The sequence below is a fragment of the Manacus candei genome, unplaced genomic scaffold, assembly GCF_025592945.1.
Source record: "Manacus candei isolate 608988 ecotype Guabito, Panama unplaced genomic scaffold, ASM2559294v1 h1tg000008l, whole genome shotgun sequence".
In the NCBI taxonomy this organism is placed as follows: domain Eukaryota; kingdom Metazoa; phylum Chordata; class Aves; order Passeriformes; family Pipridae; genus Manacus; species Manacus candei.
This window is the reverse complement of record NW_026138056.1, coordinates 17696871-17716120: the sequence shown is the minus strand read 5'-3', so window position 1 is coordinate 17716120 and position 19250 is coordinate 17696871. Positions and strand designations below refer to the sequence as shown.

Sequence of the window (19250 nt, the reverse complement as noted above, 5' to 3'; positions counted from 1 at the left end):
TAATTACAGGCAAGGAGGAGAGGAGAAGTCTGATCTGCACTGAAAACTACTTGTTTTCTGCTTTGCGGTATTTTTTATTTTAGATTAATAAGTGACTTTTTTAAGCCTCTTCCAGCATGTTTTTTTGACTAAGGTAAGATGAAAACGTTCTGACCTGGGAAAGACCCATAAAGTTGCTGTGCCATGAGCTGATGTGGAGGGAAACTGTGTTTTCTGGTTAGTCCTGTGACACATTTTGTGTTGACAGGACTTCTGTATAGCTCTGTTTTGGACAGATACAACACAATGTCTCTATCTGGAAAAAACAAGTGTTTTCCTCCCTTGCCTTTCTCCTTCAAAGTAGAAAATAGGTTGGGTTGATAATCTTTAATAAAATAGAAGTATTGCTACGTGCTATGGATACCAGCATTTGTTCTTAGTCTGGAGGTTGTGACCTCAAAGAAAGCTGCAGCACCTACTTCTTAGCCATCTATGGTAATTTGATAGAAACCAAGACAATCATAAGTAGAATTGCAAAAGCAAAACATTTGGGGACCACCAACCTAGATAATTGAAACATTTTTACATAAATTTTATAATCAGCCTCAGAATCTTCTGTTTTGGTAGCTGCCTTCTTAAAGAAAGACTAATGAGTAGTTCATGTGCATAAAGTTTTGGATTAATGCTACAAGAGAAGTCATAAACCAACCATGTTTCCACTCCCCACTTGAGGTGTGTCTCGGGGAATGCAGGAGCGCATTAGTTTTTTTGAGTCCTAACAGTTCACACTTATTTCATTGTCAGGGTAACTAATGCTGCAGAATATACCCTTGTCCACCACAACTGCGTTTTATTCAGATCACTGGACTACTACAGCTTTTCACAGGGAACTACTCCACAATCCAGTAGTGCTATTAGAAAACATTTGATAAGCAGCCCTTCTCTTTCCTTGCTCCATTTTATTTCATTATGTTTTATATGAAATTCTTTTGTCTGTATTTGCCCTTTAAAAGTTTACATCCATATAGATATTTGGAAGAAGTCAGGCAACTGCGATAGTTAGGGAATCTTGAGCATAAATGATGGAAGAATTGGGCTGTGATTGAAAGGAAAGCCTAACCAGCAGGGAGGAAATTCTTGTCCTTATGAACACAATGTATCTGGACCACTTCAACCACTTTGATCCACACCTCTTACCTGTGGCCGGACTGGAGGAAAAAGTTTTTATCCTTGTAATACCATGGGAGGGGATGGTTCTCTGCAAAGAGGGTGTGCACCTACAGAGATGCTCTAACCTCTAAGCCTTGGTACAGCTTTCACCACAACCTCCCCTTTGCTACATAAAGTGATTACTGGCTTTGTAGGTACATCCCACATGTGAGACTTTGTGAGAAACCCAGTCAGGCTGGCAAAAACAGGGTGCAGTGGAGTCAAACAATTTATTTCTATGGACTACAAGCAGAGCTCTAGTTGCCTTGAAAACTTTCACGGGAAACAAGGTTGAGTTGTCAAATATAAATATCTCCATGATTAGAGAGGACTATTTTAAGTCTCAGTTTGGGATTTGGGAATTCTTCATTCTAGCCAAGTCTTTCTGGAGGATATCCTAAACTTCATAGCAGGTAATTATTTCAACTAATTACAGACAATCTGTTCAGGAGAAAATGAGTATTAGTACAGGACTGAAATGTAATAGAACTCACGTATGAGTGTCTATGCAACATTCCCACTTCCAAAAAGCATCAGAAATTTTTGTTAATTTTTTAAAAAGGAATCTCAAGTCACCTGCCAATATAAGTAGCCCTTCCCCCAAACCTCAAAAGCCACAAAAACGCTAGGCTTCTGGCCCTCAGCAAGTTGTTCCTTTCAACAATTTTCTATAATTCTTTTTCTGCTGATAAATATCAGCTCACAGAATGAAAACAAGGCAGCCATGAGAGTGCTCCTATTTCAAGTGGAAAGAGCAATCATGTGCATCCTGAAAATTTCAGGTTGTAGTGTAGGATCTATAAAAAGCCCATCCCATGGATATGAAGGAGCTGGTCTAATTAAACACATCATGACTTGTGCTTCTGTGCAGGTGTGCCTGGATACAAACTGCTAATATTTTTTATGTCTACACTCCACAAAGTTAGAAAAAAATGATTGTGATGAAAATAAGAAGACTAAAATACTACTTGCTCTTGAAAAAAATCTATTGAAAATTCATTTTAATGAATTAACTCGAATAATTTTGACTAAGTTAAACACAAACTAAGCATTGTTGAGACCCCACCTCAAGTGCTGCATCCAGCTCTGGGGTCCCCAGCAAAGGAAGGACATCAACCTGTTGGAGCGAGTCCACAGGAGGGCCACCAAGATGATCAGAGGGATGGAGCACTTCTCCTAAGAGGAAAGGCTGAGAGAATTGGGATTGTTCAGGTTGGAGAAGAGCTTTGAGGTGACCTAATTGCAGCCTTCCAGTACCTGAAGGGAGCCTACAGGAAAGATGGGGAGAGACTTTTTACAAGAGCATGTAGTGGACAAGAGGGAATGGATTCAAACTAAGAGTAGGTTTAGACTAGATATTAGGGAGAAATTCTTTACTGTGAGAGTGGTAAGGCACTGGAACAGGTTGCCCAGAGAAGTTGTGGATGCCCCATCCCTGGAAGTGTTCAAGGTCAGGCTGGATGGAGCTCTGAGCAATCTGGTCTAGTGGAAGATGCTCTTGCCCATGGCAGGGGGATTGGAACTAGCTCATCTTTAAGGTCCCTCCTATGACCATTCTATGAGTGTAAGGAAAGAGATCCAAAATGAAGTCACAGACTAGTGTGTGACTAGATAAATAGCATTTTATTAATCTTGCAGTTGTAGCATATTTCATGAAATGTCAAAAAAATTATTAAAGGTAACAGTTAAATACAGCATCCTAATAAAACTTCAGGACTAAATTTTAAGGAATCTTTACAAATCTCATCAGAGCACATACCGTAATGCATTACATAAAATCCTTTTCAGACTAGGCAATTTAAAAGCACAAATAATTACTTTGAAGGAAGTGAAGCAATGAAGTTTAAATCACCAGATCTAGGAACACTATTGTTTCCTCAGGCAGGCTGGTACTAAAGGCTCTTAATCCTTACGATAACGATGTACCACAGACTGCCACAAGTATTGACAATATAAGGATTACATCTGACATAAAATTCTGAAATGTAAAGCACAATCTCCATTTTGCCTTCCATCTTTCATTCTGAACTTGTTCTCTTTAGTATACTAAATAGAATTATTCTGCTTTAGGGAGATCCGAATTTTTTGTTTATAAAAAGAAATACTGAAATATCTACATGCTGTAATGCTAGGCCATGGTGCCCTTCATTTACTTTGTGCAGTGAAGGTACATCCATGTCAAAAGCACAATGCTAATAATCTAAGAACATTCATCCTAAAGCAGTCCAGGATGGATAAAGATGCATTTTACTACTAGACAGGAGGATTTCCTCAACATTCCTTGGCTGATTTGCAAAGTCCTTCATTGAAAGTTGCACAGAAGTTGTCATTTTACGTTTAATACAGATTCAGTCATTAAGTCAATTTTCTTTCTCTCTCTCTCTCTCTCTCTCTTTCTCTGTATGTCTGTCTCTCTCTCTCTCCCTCTCATAAATATCCTGAAAATAACCTTCAGCTTCTTTAAAACATAAAGCTTTGGTGTTTTGGAGAAACTGTAATGAGCCAATAAACCCAATTTGGAGGCTGGTTAGTACCACATAAATTAATTTCCCTGCTAAATGATCAGAGTCACATCCACCTTTTTCACTACCATCTGCCTCACAACAAAGTTGGCACTGTACTCCTTTGAGAGGTGGATTGCAAAAGTGTCATTTAGGAAAGGCTTATTAACAAAATCCTTTCTAAGTTCCAATTTTCCTGTTCCAGGGTAATGATCACAGGCAGCATATATATACCATTAGCAGGAAACCCTCAAATGTCCATATGGCATGCACTTAAAAAAAAAATTAAAAAAAAAAAAAAGTAAATGGAATATGTGTATGGATCTATACAAATATTCACCTTCATTTTTAGGGATTTTCCTATGTATATGATTATGACAATTCTGCTAGTTGTTTGTACTGCCTGTGAAGGAACAGTCCCTGCCAGCTGGGGTATTTCAACAAGCACTTTGTCACACCTTTAAAAGGGCAATGGAACAAACCACTTTTCCCGAGCTTTCTCTTGATTCTGCCACTCCTTGCACCCCCCTCCCCCTAGGTGTGTGACAGACATTTCAAGTCACTCACTCGGCCTCATTTAATTCCTCAGTTGCTGAGTACCCTGGCTCGGGCTGGAGCTGCTCCTAACCTCCTGGGACTCTGGAGCAACAGCTGCAGATAGCAGGGATAGGGTAGGCTGTGCTCGCTCTCAGAGGAAGATAATACACAGAAGGGTCCCTGAAACCTATTTAGATGTCTAGTGCTCCTACTACTCCTGTTTGAGTTTGTTATTTCCTGCCTATTTTCTTCCTCTTGACACACAAACGCTTTTCCTTCCTCCCTATGTGATGTGGAGAAGCAAGCTGGCTTTGTAGTTTGCAAAAGCCACACAATTTCTCTGAATTTACTTAGCCCTCATGTTTACCAACTGTTGTAAAGCAGGTTACCATCCAAATGTTGTTCTTAAATTCTGATTAAAAATATTTTTATTTAATTTTCTACTTGTTGTGGGTAAATGTACATGGAGGTTAAGATTTTCTTTATATTGAGAAGCCTGCAGTGAAGACAAGGAAGTTCTAAATTTAGACAGGGTCTTTGATTTTGTTTTTCCACTTAGGGAAAAAATGCGGTGACAAGATTGATTCATTGGACAGTGGGGTAATATGTTTTTCCATGTGAAGGAAGAGAGGAAGAAGTTGAATACTCAAGTTAAAATATATACATATGTGTTTTGCTTTTATGTAGCAGAGTCAAAATTAAACAGTCCCACCAAATGGAATTTTATTAGTGTCATTTATTTTGCAATGAATTTTACTGGCCCTTCCTGGGCCGAGGTGTCACTGGGCCATGAGATTTCAGACAGGGGACCAATACCAATGTGACATACAAGCAATTGTGTTATGTTCTCTTTCACAACAACATGCTATTGTTCACTACAGCATGCTGTTGTTCCACAATATACAGAGAGTAGCTTTGGCTTATTTTCAGAAATAAAATGTATTTTTTTTCTCCAAATTCTTAAAATCTCCATTTTCCCCCTCTTAAAACTAGCCCTAAATACTGAAGTAGTAATAGGAATTACTTGTGTTTCAATGTTCTCTTCTTTCTAAACAACTGGAAAAGACATAATTGGGACAGTTTCTATAATTTTTTATTTTATTAAGTATAATTAGATTCTTTAGTATTATTTTTCTCTCTTAATACTTATTTAATCTGTTTTGGTTTTGTAGGTGTTGTAGGCAGGACTAGGTTTTAAGAAATTATTTTCAATAAATCTACTTAGGAAATTCTTCAGACAGTTTGAGCAACAAAACCAGTAGCAGTAACCACATGAGTCAAATTTCACTTCAAAGAAGCTTTTGAAACCATACTGTGGATTTCTGATCTGTTCTCTGTCCTCAAAATTGAATCCAAATGACTTGAATGTAAACTAAAAATAGCAAACTATGTGACCGTAGAGTTCAAAACCTACACCACAGAATTACTAACAGTCTTTCTTTCAGATCTATTGTCTTCTTAAATTTAGAAAGAATTGAAAGCTTCCTTCTTCTCCACTAAAAATTAGCACTACACTGGAACATCTAGAAAACGTACTATATGAAATCCTTAATTCACTTTTCTCAAGGTCATTATCATCTCAAAATGATACTAGAAACTCCAGAGTACATGCATGTTGCAAGACAACACCAACACTAGGTAACAACAAAAACAACCTATCTTCATGTCTCAGGTACAGTAGACTGAAGAGGCAGAAGCTTCTGTTTGCTCCTGTCAGTAGCTCAGGAGGTTCTTCTCTATTTCATCGTTCTGGAGGTCAGTGCAGGTTTTCCTTTCAGTGTGGGAGAACATTCTTGTTCTTTCCCTGTTCTTTGACTGCAGCCTGCCTCTCAGATCCTGAAAACATGCATATGCCTATTTTGAGCAAGAGTGGTTGCTCAAAAATCATCACTGGCACTATCAGCTAAACTGTGCTCTGGGACTGGGGTGAGCACCTTAAAGTCTCTTCAGTTTGGATAAGTCTGAGAACTGGCAAATTAATTCCAAATAATTTCTATGTGAATGAGGTTTAACTGAAATCTCTGGACTCCCCACAGCTAGTTTCTGTTTCTCCACCTGAATTACAGAGTCTTCCAACTCCAAAAAAAAAGGAAATTTCTGGGGAAGAAAATTCTGGATAGATTTCTGCCCAAACACATGAAAAATGTGAAAAGTGCTTTCAAGTAACAAAAGGTAGCTTCCTTACAGCAGGAAGCATAGCCGGCCTATCCCTTCATTGCAGCCTCTTTGTTAGCTGCTGGGTGGTTCAGAGAGCTCCTCCCTAGCTGGCAGCAGTCTAGCTGCCTTGCACAAAGCTGCTGAGCCAGATTCCTTCCCCTAGGAAACAGGGCACATTGCATTTCTTAAGAAAGTTTAAACATACGTTTTCCTGGGGTTTGTGGTTGAGTTTGAGTACAGGAAGCATTCTAGCAATGCTTCAAAATTACTGATTGCCTTTCTCTTATTTCCATCCTCAACATCCTACAAATACAGCCTATGTTTCATTTCTGTTTTACAGGTTCAGAGCCATTTCACTGCCAGCTAAAAACACAGGATTTATTTACACTGGTCCTTAAAACACCAATTGGTGTACCTGAAATCTCAGTTTGTCATGAGAACATTAATCTGGTCAATTTTCCACCATGTATATGATCACGAAAAGCAGAATTCTACTAGTCCTTCATGCAAATAAGATTATGTGCACAAGGCACAGTGTTAGTATTATCACTGGAGGCATACTGTGCATTCATATATGGCTATTTAAATGTGTTTCTGGTGTATCAAACATTTTTATAGACATGGTTGTTGATTTTAAAACAAAGCCATTTTTGTTAGCTTGCTAAAAAATAAACCTAAAGCTTGGAAACATAGCTACCATTTCTGTGTACATATTTTTGGCACAAATACAATTTTTTTTAGGGTACATTACTTGCTATTCTGCAGATGAAAATGAGCCTGGTCACTGTGTTTTTTCAGCTGACTGGATGCAAATCTTTGAAGATGCAGAAGCTACATAACAATATCTAAGATGACATTGTGCTTGAGGTAGCAAGTCCTGCTCAAGCACAACAACATACTATTTGGAAAGCTTGCAAGATTTATTAACCTGACCACAGCACCATGTAAAATGTGGCTCTGACATTTCTTATTTTGTTCTGAGCATATCCAGACATAAGACTCCCTGGACAGCTACATTTTGAAATCCAACTGTGAATACACAATGCTCAGCTAGGAGGAAGGTGTAAGCAAGCCAACTACAGGTCAAGCTGTTGCCTGATTAGTTTCTACAGTCAACTGACTTCAGCAAAAGGAGCAGCAGGACGAAGCTGCAGAACCTGAACCCGTGCCCTCCTTCTGGAGCACAGTGAAATGCTGCAGTGACCGCTACCAAGAAGTACATTCCAAAGATGTACTTTGGAACTCTTTAGATGCTCATCTTGAATAAGCCAAAATATAAGGTAGATGTGTATAAATCTCCTTTTTGGAAGTAATCACTCCCAGAATAATAAAAAGTTGGGTTTTTTATATATAGAATTTGTTCTCCTTTCTACAAATTTTACAATTAGAAACCAGTTTATTTCAGAACAGATACTAGAAGAGCATACTTCTAAATCTGAGAAAACTCAAAATGAAAAGGGAAGACAGAAGAGAATTTGAGGGTCTTCCAGTCCCAAGTATCATAGCAGAGCCAGCCTTCACATTCAGTCTTGCTTTCCAACTAACAACTCAGTGACTTCCCAAGTGGCCGCACTGCCATCTCTCAAATCTTAGGGGAGGGTGATTTTTTCCTTCTCTCCTGTTTTGGCTGTGATTTTGATGGTGCTCTCCTCAGGAGTCACTGACCCATGTTTGCTGTGCTGTTCCCTTGCTGGATCTTCCATTTCCCTTCTGTCTGCTCTGTCCTTCAGTTGTGAATCTTCCCTCCTCGGATCATGTCCAGGAGCTTCTGGGGAAGACAGCATCTCCAGGAGGCAGAGGAGGACCCAGGGTGCTGTAGTGAGGATGAGGCAAGAAGACTTCCTTTCCACTGACCTGCCACACACTTTTGAAAGAAATTAACCGATAAACTTCATACTCCCCCTACATCCTAAAAATCCCCCAAAATCTTATCATAATGCACCTTTAAAACTAAAACTAACTAAATAAAAGAAGACATCTAAGACATAGAATTACACCAAAGCCTAATGTAGCTGAGCAAATCTGCCATGACAGTACGTACAGGTACATCGGAGAGATTCTTTCTCAGCTGGAGCACAGAATAAAGGGAATGAATAGGCAAACAGAAAAAGCGAAAGATAACTCCTTCCCAAGCATCTTTATAGTCCTCTTTCCCCCACACATGTGCACTCTAAAGCAGTGTTTCCTGGGCTGTGCTCATGTCAGGCTCTGCAGGTCTTTAAGCTTGCACGTCTGTGGGTCTCATGCAAGATACCAAGTCCTTGGTGCACGGGGTGTTTCATATGTGCCACATTCAGCATTTCAGTGGTGCCTACTCAGCATTCTGACATGTTAGTACCCTGCTGAGTGCTCTGTTCATGCAGTCTGGAGCAAGTACTGGGTCATACCATCAGGGCAAGTCATCTCCCCTGAGCCCTACTGCTCTTGGCCTCAGCCCAAGGCAAAAAAAACCCAACTGCTAAAACCTTCAAACCTATTGGAAACCAGGAAACCAGCTCAGCTTTACCAGGTGTAAGGACACAGTCTTAAGAGCTAACAATAATATTCCATGAATAGAAGAGAGCTCACCTGTTAAACAGCTGTGTTTGAGAAAACTTCTTGGTTAACTGTGTGACTGGGGACCATGTCTGAGAAGAGACTGAGGTCCTGCTTTGCATATCCAGGTGCATTTTCTCCACCTGTACTCTGACCAAACCAAGTCCATCCAGTACTGAAAATCACAAACCTGCAGGTATCCACACACACATACCTGCCTGGCTTCAGGTCCAAGTCTGCTGCGGGTTCAGCTGCCTTCTGGCAGCAACTGAGCACAAACACCACTGACTGCTCCCTGTCAGTCACACCTGAAAAGAATTTGGCTTGTTTAATATAGACTAACAAAGGCCAAGAGAACATTTATCTTCTAAATATATAAACTATGTAAACTCTAGGGACAAACATCTGTTCAAGTTTAAAATTAACTTTTGATTGGAGACAGGTATAGACTGGGCTTAGATAAACTTGGGTATGAACAGGTGAACTGTGAGGGTCTGAACCAGTCTTTTGATGGGAATTGCAGGCAGTTGTGGAGGGGAAGGCAGGAGAGCAGAAGAGGAGGACAAAGCTGTATTAAAGCTGTTTATGGACCGTAGTTAAGGGTGAATCAAGAACTGTTAAAGAAAAAAAAGCTGAACAACCCAAACCAACCATAAAACAAGAAGAGAGTAAAAAGATGGTAATAGCAAAGCCGATAGAAGACCAGACTATAAGCCATTTACATTCTGCCTGCTGTAATCAATAGATATGTTTTGCTGGGATTGGAAGGCTGAAGTCAGAGTGACAAAAAAAAGGTGAACGTAAAAACATCCGTCTGTGTAAGAGTGTGAAGTACCAATAACTGTTCAGGGAACAAGTTACTCAGATGCTGCTGCCACTCAGATGCTGCTGCCACTCAGGAAAAAATAAAGCTTATTTGCCTAAGATGTAAAGATGGTGTTTCCCGTGTACACACAATGGTACCAACTATTTCACTATTCTAAAATACTTCTTTTCTTTGGTTACTCAGGGCTTCATTGCCTTGAAAAGTTACAGTAGTTAGTTTGCAAATACTCCATTTGTGGTTTTTTTTTGTTTGGTTTCAATTGAGTTGAGTGGAGGTTTTTTTGGTGGTTTCTTTTTGTTTTTGTTTTTAGGTGAAAGCTTGAATTTTATTGTGTGAGGGAAAGAAATCAGAGCGAAGGCAACAGCACAGCTACTCTGACAGTCTTGTTCTCCTTTTTAGTTTTGGGGAGCAGTCAGGATGATCATCATCTCTCCCCCAAAGACATAGGACACACAGAGAAAGAAATTCAGTGGGGATAAAGGTGGGGAAGGGATTCACTTGGGTTAGGGGTTTACTTGTTTTGGACTTATTTTTGCTGGGAGTGAGTTCTGGGATTTGCTGTTTGAGTTTTTCTTCATTTGTTTGTCTTCTTGATGCAACTCCAGCTAGGGAGTGGCAGCCTTTCCCGTTGCTCACTGGCACCCAGCTGCTCTTTCTGCAATCTATCATTGTGCTGCTGCTTTACAGAGAAACACTGTCTAAACTGACAAGATGACTAGACCATCACAATTGTTTTGAAGAGCCTGTGGAAGCTTGTAAGTGGGTGGAGGCACTTGGTATGGGCACATTGATCATTTTATGTCAGATACCACACTTTTTGAAGGAGCCTTAAGATACATAATGACATCACCGGACTAGCACAGTGACAAACCTGTCAAGAATTTGGGAAAAGTATGTGAGATGCTTCTCAGTTTAGACTGAGAAATGTGACCTTTGAGAGTGCAGGTGGGATCTGTCTGAAACAACAAAGAGGGAGAGCTGGAAATAGGGTGAAAAAATGCCAACAAACATAAAGAAATTTTTTTGTCTTTTGCCAAATTGTTTGACAGTTTGTAATATGTCTATGAATGATGAAGTGCTTGGAAAGATGTTGCTGACCTCTTTCAAGTCTCTCAAAAAGGAGTGAAGGAGTTACCTCTGTCGGTGCTGAAGGCCTTCAGAGCATTGAAATAATCCACCTTTAGCAGGGATAGAGATCCTCAGTGAAGTACACTCTTTTTGGCCCTTCTGTGCTGGAAAGAGGAACACTCAGTCAGTCCTACTGACTTCTGCAGTAAAGCTGGTGCTTATAGATGGTAGTGTTATCTTTTTCCTGAAATATATTGCCATTATTTATGCCTGTGATAAAAAATATTATCCTTGACTGGTTAAGTGGTTCTCTCTGATTCTCCATATAGATCTATTCTGACATTAAACAACCAGGTACTGAAGGTGTGGTGCTTAGATATTAGAGTGGTAGGGAACTTAAACATCTAGAAAGATCCATGATAAATGATACACTCTGCAGATAAACCTCTGCCAAATTCTATTCAAACAGCAAAGGGATAATGTGAATATGACTCTAATGAAGGAAGGCTAGAGTTGCCATAATGCATGCAGGTGCAATTGCTCCAAATCACTCTTAAAATCTATTTTCCTGCCAGTGCTCATTCTTCCTTTAAACAGAAGTTAATACTCTGCTGACATTACTGAACTCCATCATGCTCATTATCTCAGGCTAGCATTTAGATCAGGTTTTTGGAGGTGAAAGACCAATTCATTAACTCTATTGTGTCACTCAATGACTTCCTGTGGAGAGATCATAAGTCAGATGGGGGGTGTCACTGCTGGAAGATAAAAGACAGCTATAAATTAGGAAGACAACTGGTATAATTCGCAAAAATGAGGAAAAAATTACTCTATAGGCTTTAATTTCTATTCATAGTTCAGGTTTTAAGTATGTTATTTAGACAACAGTGCATTTGAGGGATTTTTTTTATGAATTTCAGACAGAGAATGGAAGAGGTTATTGGTTGGTTATTTGTTGTTGATCTAAAGGGGAAAATTAGTATAGGTAACAAACAACACAGTCATTCCTGCAAAAAATGAATAAAAATTGGGTGCTCCAAAGCCAGATGTGTTAAAATGCCCACAAATACTAATTTGTCTTGGCTTAAAGAGGAAAAATAAGAATGTTTGGAAAATTTTTACTTTGTCAAAAAGAGAATTTTATGAAGCTGCTTGAATTGTTAAAGAAAAAAACATCTGCCAGGAATCAAAATCCACCTATTTGATTAAAACAAAATTCCCCATTGTTTCCAGGAGGTAGAGAAAACGTTTATTCTTAGAATACTCTTCGAAGTATTCTAAAATAATTCTTTTCCCTGAAAGGAAGAAAAATTCTCTCTGAAAGAATTTTTTAGGAGTTTTAAATAGAAAGTGGGTTCCTACTGTTACTGGTTATGACTGAACATGAAGTTTCTCAGTTTGCACATGGGAAATAAACAAGCAAAAAATATATTTTTTTTTGCTGGTAATTGAGTTTTTCTAAGAAATTTTTCAAATACGGGTCTTTGCAAGTGTAATGGACAATTTCTTAAGAACCAGTGTCAAATAAGGAATGCCTCTGCCAGAGAGCTTGGTAGCTTCCCTCTACCTGTTGTTCAGTGAAACTATGGGACATCACGGAATCATAGAATGGTTTGGATTAGATCGGACCCTAAAGATTATCTAGATACAACCCCCTTGACAGGGGCAGGGATACCTCCCACTAGATCAGGTTGCTCAAAGCCCTGTCCAGCCTGGCATTGAACACCTCCAGGGACGGAGTATCCACAACTTCTCTGGGCAACTTGTTCCAGTGCCTCACCACCCTCACAGTAAAGAATTTATTTCTGATATCTATCTATATATCCATATTCCTACTCAGTTTAAAGCCATTATCCCTTGTCCTGTCACTTCATACGGTTGTAAAAGTCCTTCTCCAGCTCTCTTGTAGCCCTCTTTAGGTATTGGAAGCCTCCTTGGAGCCTTCTCCAAGCTGAACAACCCCAGCTCTCTCAGCCTTTCCTCACGGGAGATCGGTTGCGCGACTCTATCCCCCCTAAACTGCAAAAAAGCATCGCGAGGGGAGCGGACGGAGGACTGGGGGTGGGCGGGACGGGACGCGACTTTCCCAGGATGAAATCGGAGCGGGGCAGAGCGGCAGGGCGGGCGCCTGCAGTAGCCACCTTTGGCCAGCAGAGGGAGTGCCGCGCCGGCCACGGCGGCTGCTCCGCGGGCTGTTGCTGGGCGGAGCCGGCTGAATGTCCTGCTTACGGAAGAGCAGGAAAAGAGTCCTTGGAGGACAATGCCAATATGAAAACGTCTAAACATATTATAGCATGTTTTCTGTGCTTTGGTACCTTTAGGTAAGCTCCCTTCTTCAGTTGATGGCACGGGGATTTTTACAGCAGGTAACACTGCCCAAGGGGGGGGGGGGGGGGGGAGTAGACAGGAAACCAGCAGCTGTTTATCAGTCACAGCACAGAAAGCAACAGCACCACTCTTAAAACTTTCGAGGTCTTGAGCTATCAAAAAAAAAAAAAAAAACCCTATGACTTGGAAAGCCTGACATCATCTTCAGTTTCAGATCTATTCACAGAATCACAGCATCACAGACCTGGTCAGGCTGGAAGAGACCACAAGGGTCATCTGATCCAGCCTCCCTGCTTAAGCAGGGTCATCATGGCACAGGATTGCACCCACACGGTTCTTGAATATCTCCAGTGCCAGAATCTCCACAACCTCTCTGGACAATCTGTTCCAGTGCTCAGTCACCCACACAGTAACAAAGTTCTTCCTCATATTCAGGTGGAACTTCCTGTGCATCAGTTTCTGCCCATTACCTCTTGTCTTTATTGATTGGCACCACCAAGAAGAGTGTGACTCCATCCTCTTGTCACCCCCCATTCAAATACTTATATACAGTGATGAGGGTTAACCTTCTTCACAGACTTCACAGAATACTCTGATTATTCTATATTCTGAAGGGACTCACAAGGATCATCGAATCCAACTAGCACCATGCTCTAACCAACTGAGCTAATCTCTTATCCCAATAAATCTTGGGTTTTTTTCCCCTCTTTGTTCCTTCATATTCATTAATGATAAAAATTAGTGCATTTTTCAAGCTACAGATGAAAGAAGTAAGTTTTCCTTTCTCCTAGCTGGTTTGGAAACAACTACCTTCCCTTCCTCACTCTGCCCTTATTTCAGCTGACTCTCTTTAATGCTAAACTATTCCTACCTTAGGTGAGAATCCCCTTCTCAGCTCCTTTCAAGATGAAAAGCACAACTGAAAGGAAACACGGAAAAAAATGCTAAATTGGTATCAATATCAATCTTCCTATTATTAGTACAGTTATTTATTGATAAATTTAGTTCATCCGACTGTGTTATATGGGACCATCTTTTGTTCTATTTTTCATCTGGATTGAGGCACTCTTCACAAAAACCCTCAATACTTCTCATCCATGTTATTTCTTCTGTCCCCACTCCCCACATCCTGCAATTGCACTCACTTGCAATATTTTCTGCTATTAACAGACTGGTTGAATTTTTTTGCATCAGGTAGCAGCTCTGTAGTTGGAGACCTAAGAGTCACTTGATATAAAGATCATTGAGAATCATAAACCATTTTCTTCATGACCTTTTCTACCAAAACATTAGCTTCTGAGTCAGCCTGCTTTGAAGCACAGAAGCACAACATATTGTCTTGTTGGTTTCTGACTTCAAGCAATTCTTTTCTTCCATTTCCTCCTATTTTTAGCATCTGAAGGCTGAAATTTTACAATATGCTATTGCTCTTTTATTTTTTTTCCCCAGGAATAAATGTCAGCACATCAAAAGCTCGCTGCTTTTACTGTGTGTCACTTGAGATCACTGGGGAAAAAAATACTTCATAAATCTCCTTATTGAATCATTAACTATGGGCACTACTATGAATAGGTTTCACAAAAGTTCTGGTATCAGTCATTTGAGCATCACTTCACTGCTAAGTAAAATCCATAAAAGCTCTCAGCACTGAACAGGGTGACTAAAAATAAACATTATCACAAAGGTGAATGGGTATGCAATCAAAATATTTCTCTTGTATGTAGCTTTTGTATGTGTTTTGATATATACCTTATATATCTTTTTATCGTTTGTAATGAAAATAACTGTACACACTCACATACACATATACTTGCATTGCTTATCTTCTCTCTCTCTGTTTAGATGCCAGCCTTAAATCTTCCAGACCTGAAACGCATTCTGCAGCAATCCAATCCTCTCAGACAACCATACAGTAGTTGTTAGGAAAACAACTTTCAATTTCTAGGAAAATGGTTCATACCATCTTTGTGATATTGGGTTAGCAAGAAGAGGGGGATGTGGGATCACTGCTGACATATTTGGCAGATACAAAGGCCACAGTAGCTCTCCTGCTGCATTGGTTGCTGTCACAGAAATTCACCTTCAATGTATGCAGCTATGTGATGTGCATGTGGCTGTGGACAGGGTCAGTCTCCTCATAGCATATACAGCTACAACTCCTATACAGCCTGCAACACAAAGGATATATTAAAGAGTTAGAAGGACTCTTACTTTCTCATGATAATCAACCTTTCCTGCGACCTGGCCAGAGGTGTTTGCTGAGGTGTCCTATTTAATGCACCTCTGGGAAGGGTGTGATAAACAGACAGACCTCAACAGATTTGGCAGGAACAGCCAGTACATGTTTTCCAGAACTTTGTTCAGTTTGCCATTCAAGTTTGTGTCTAATGCAATAGGGAAATCAAATATATTAAACATTTAAAACAAGGCTGCTAAATTGCCACCTAGTGGTCTTGTAATGAAGCTAATGTCTCCAGCATGCTTATCTAGGAGAAAAAATATCAGTGTGAGTTATGTATTTTTGTCAAGGTGTTTACTGATGCCATGCACATAGCATGGTTGGAGTGGAAGGGTGGCAGGGCACAACTTCTGAGCCAATAAAAGACAAGACCATTGGGGCTGCTGGGGTACCCGGGGAAGCTTGTGCAGGACTTAGACACTAAAAGAGAATTTCTGAGCCAGTCAGCCAGCCTGTGCATGGGGTGAAAAACGCTGCCAAGTAGAAGCCTTAGTCTGTTACCTATGCTACTTCTTAATCTTTCCTTTTTAACAAAAAACCTCCAAACAAACAAACAAACAGAAGGTAAATAATTTGATATAAAAGGAAATAAAAAGTTTTCTGCTTGTTGGTAAATGATTTTTATCTTTCTGAGGCTCAACCAGAGAGCTGGTTGTGGCCTTTCAGTAACTGAAGGGGGACTGCAAGAAAACTGGAGAGGGACTTTTTACAAGGGCATGGAGTGACAGAACAAGAGGCATTGGCTTTAAACTGAAAGATGGTAGGTTTAGATTGGATATTAGGAAGAAATTCTTTACTGTGAGGGTGGTGAGACACTGGAACACGTTGCCCAGAGAAGTTGTGGATGTCCCATCCTTGCAAGTTGGTTGGATGGGGCTCTGAGCTGCCTGGTCCAGTGGCAGGTGTCCCTTCCCATGGCAGGGCGATTGGAAATAGACGATCTTAAGTCCCTTCCAACCCAGGCCATTCTATGATTCTATGATGATTCCAGTGTAGGAAGCACTTTGCTCTGCTGGGATATTCTCCCACCTTCTAGTCTCACTCTGGCTGAGCCATATGTTCAGCAGCATGTTCTGTGTACACAGAGCCAAGCAGATGAGAAACAATGAAGAAGCACGTGTGGAACAGTAAGTTTTGCAGTTGTGCTTTTGTGATTAGTCATGTGGGTCTGCCCAGAAGCTAGTACAAGAGACTAAAAATAACTTTCCATATGATGAACTGCAATAGCAGTCTCTGGGGATTAATGCATCCTCTATCATTTTACCAATAATCAGCTTGGGATGCACTGGATGGTGTGTTGACAAAGCTGATGCTCACAGAGGTGGAGGCGGTAGAGGCTTCCTGTTAGGAAGCAGTCCTGGAGTGGGGGCTGCAGGCTACATCTCTGGGAGGACACATCAGTTGTTTCAGAGATAAGTCAGAGATAATTCAGTCCATGGCAGCAGAATCCAAATGATTCATCTTCCTCCTCCATCCTGTCACCTGCTGGGACCTAGTGCAGTTAGTGAAGAAGAAACATCAGTCCTGGAAGACAGACTGAGAACCTTTATTGCATGTTCATTGAGGTCCTAGGTAGTGTAAGGTGTCACATGAGTATAGCATTGGTCCCAGGATGCTGCATAAACTGAAAGCTTAACCCTGCCCAAAAAAGACATCCCCTTGCAGACTGCTGTATCCTTGATTAAGGTATTGGCACTTCTTGTGCCTCTTCTCCCCTTGAGATGAATTGAAAGCCCTGTAAGCAAAGGTCATTGCTTCTCACAGAATATGAGATGAGACAGGTCAGGAAAGATGAAGAGAAAAAAAACCCCAGAACTAGGGCAAGGGATATCACTTGGGTAGCAATAAAATTCAATTGTTGATATGAATATTGTCTTCCTACACTTCAGATTTTGTGACTAAAGTACAACTCACCATATAGAGCACCACATATAGTTCTGTTTTCCTTTCATATCACTTTTGTCCTGGTTGACTTTAATCTGTTTTAAGATAAAATCTGACTTTTATTTGTGGGCATTTTTCCCATCTTTTTTTTTCTGTTTGTTTTGCATTCACCTGTTATTCTCTTAATTTGTTTCACTTTGTACTTTTTTCTTGTTCAAGATTGATTCAGTGAAATTTGTACCTTGATTCTCTTTGTTTCAGACTTGATTTGCACAATGTTTTGTTTTAAACAAGTATCTATTGTTTCACTAGTGTCTGACCTCACTCCATTAACTTAATCATATTTTATTCAATGAAGTTCTCTGTAGAGTGAATAGCTATCTAAACTGATTAACTTTTTTTTTCTTTTTTGTAAGACCACCGCTTCCCTTCTTTTAGTTGTTATGGGAGCACAATAATAGAGGAAGCTGTTAACACATTCCACAAACTGATGTGCCACTACTCCAAAGTACCTAGTATAATAAAAAGGCATTCAACTGAAAGTCAGATTACTCCTTAATGTACTCTAGGTGATTTGATCTTTAAGGAGTATACAATAAAGTGGGAAAGGTAATCAATACAATACTGTCTGAGAAATTGCAGGTTTAACTGCGTACCTATTGTCAATAAAATTATCCAAGGATAGAATGCCCTATAAATGCAACCAGCTTTTTCAAAAAATAAATGTCCTGTTCCAAACCTGAGAACTGGTAAGCCACAACAAAGATTTTAGATGGCAATTACTCATTTGAACTTTAATGTGTGCCATGAGCTTCCATTTCCCCATCCTCTCCCGAGTTAGTCTCTTCAGGGTTTATTAGGATTGGCTTTGACTAAGGGATTTACCATAAAGTCAATCTGTCACTATTCTGCTATCCCAGTAGCCTCCTGAGTTCTCAGATTCTGTTCAAATTGCCATGCCAAATGGCATCAACATAGTTCTGGAAGACATTTCATTTCTGGGGCCTCATGCCTGCCATAGGTAATACTGAATGCCTTCAAATACATCTCTTGACAACTTTTGCTGCTCTTTCCAGGTAAGAAGTTCTAGATCCTTCTGTCTTCATCCACACAAATAGCCACAGTAAATGGCTTCGAGCATGTTAGATGGGTCATTCAGTACATTTTTACTTGATGTTTATATATACATTTACAAAACCACCAAATGCTTCCAGTAGGAAGAAAGCATTGCCCAGTGTTACTGTGCCAGCATCAAGTAAGTAAAATAACTATTCAGCTGCCACACATAGAGAACATGTAGCAGGGAGAACTTACTTGCATTGGCTTCGAAATAGTATACTATTTCAGTCTTGTCTTTGTCTTATAGGGCTATGCAGTTTTTGCTCAGTTCAGAGCAGTCAGACTGAACTTATGCCCCTCCTAAAAAACCAAACTGGTTGTCATACCTGAAGATGTGCTGTGAGGCAAAGTATCTACACTAACTGTTATGGCAGAAAGCTACCTTAAGACTTTTAAAAATTGAAGTACAGTCAGGCACTTTAAAATGGACCATAGCTTTCTTGGCCAGTTGGAATATCACAGGTTAACTGCCAAAACAGGGCTTTCACAGGAATTTCTTTGAGAAATCTTAAAGACGTGAGCGGGGTACTCACAGTAAAAGAACAGTTGTGATCCAAAATAAGATTGTTCTCTGAATATATAGAATGGTTCTCAGTCAAAGGGATGGGAAAGTTGAAGTAACCAGAATACTGGACGTTTTAAAAAATAATTTTCAATAAAAATTTGTGTGGGTGAAACTAGATTGACCTTTTATAAGAAAGAGTTATTTTTATTTATTCATTGTTTATTTTCACTATGCGTGTGTGTGTCTCTCACCTCCAGGAATAAAAACACTGAAGTCAATTCCCTTCTGCCTTTCTTTATATGGAGCTGGTATTTATAATGAGCCTCCAGTCAGCTCTGTCATGTTAAAAAGAACTTTCTGAAT

The 19250-nt window shown here is 39.9% G+C and overlaps 1 long non-coding RNA gene across 1 annotated transcript; it reads right to left on the bottom strand.

Annotated features, from left to right (window-relative positions):
* Nucleotides 1-2857: 2857 nt before the first annotated feature.
* LOC127464187 (uncharacterized) lies at nt 2858-14197 on the bottom strand. Its single transcript, XR_007901227.1, has 4 exons — nt 12689-14197; nt 10880-10976; nt 9133-9226; nt 2858-8247 (listed from the first exon to the last, which is right to left on the bottom strand). It is a non-coding gene; the product is annotated as an uncharacterized LOC127464187 (long non-coding RNA).
* Nucleotides 14198-19250: the final 5053 nt, after the last annotated feature.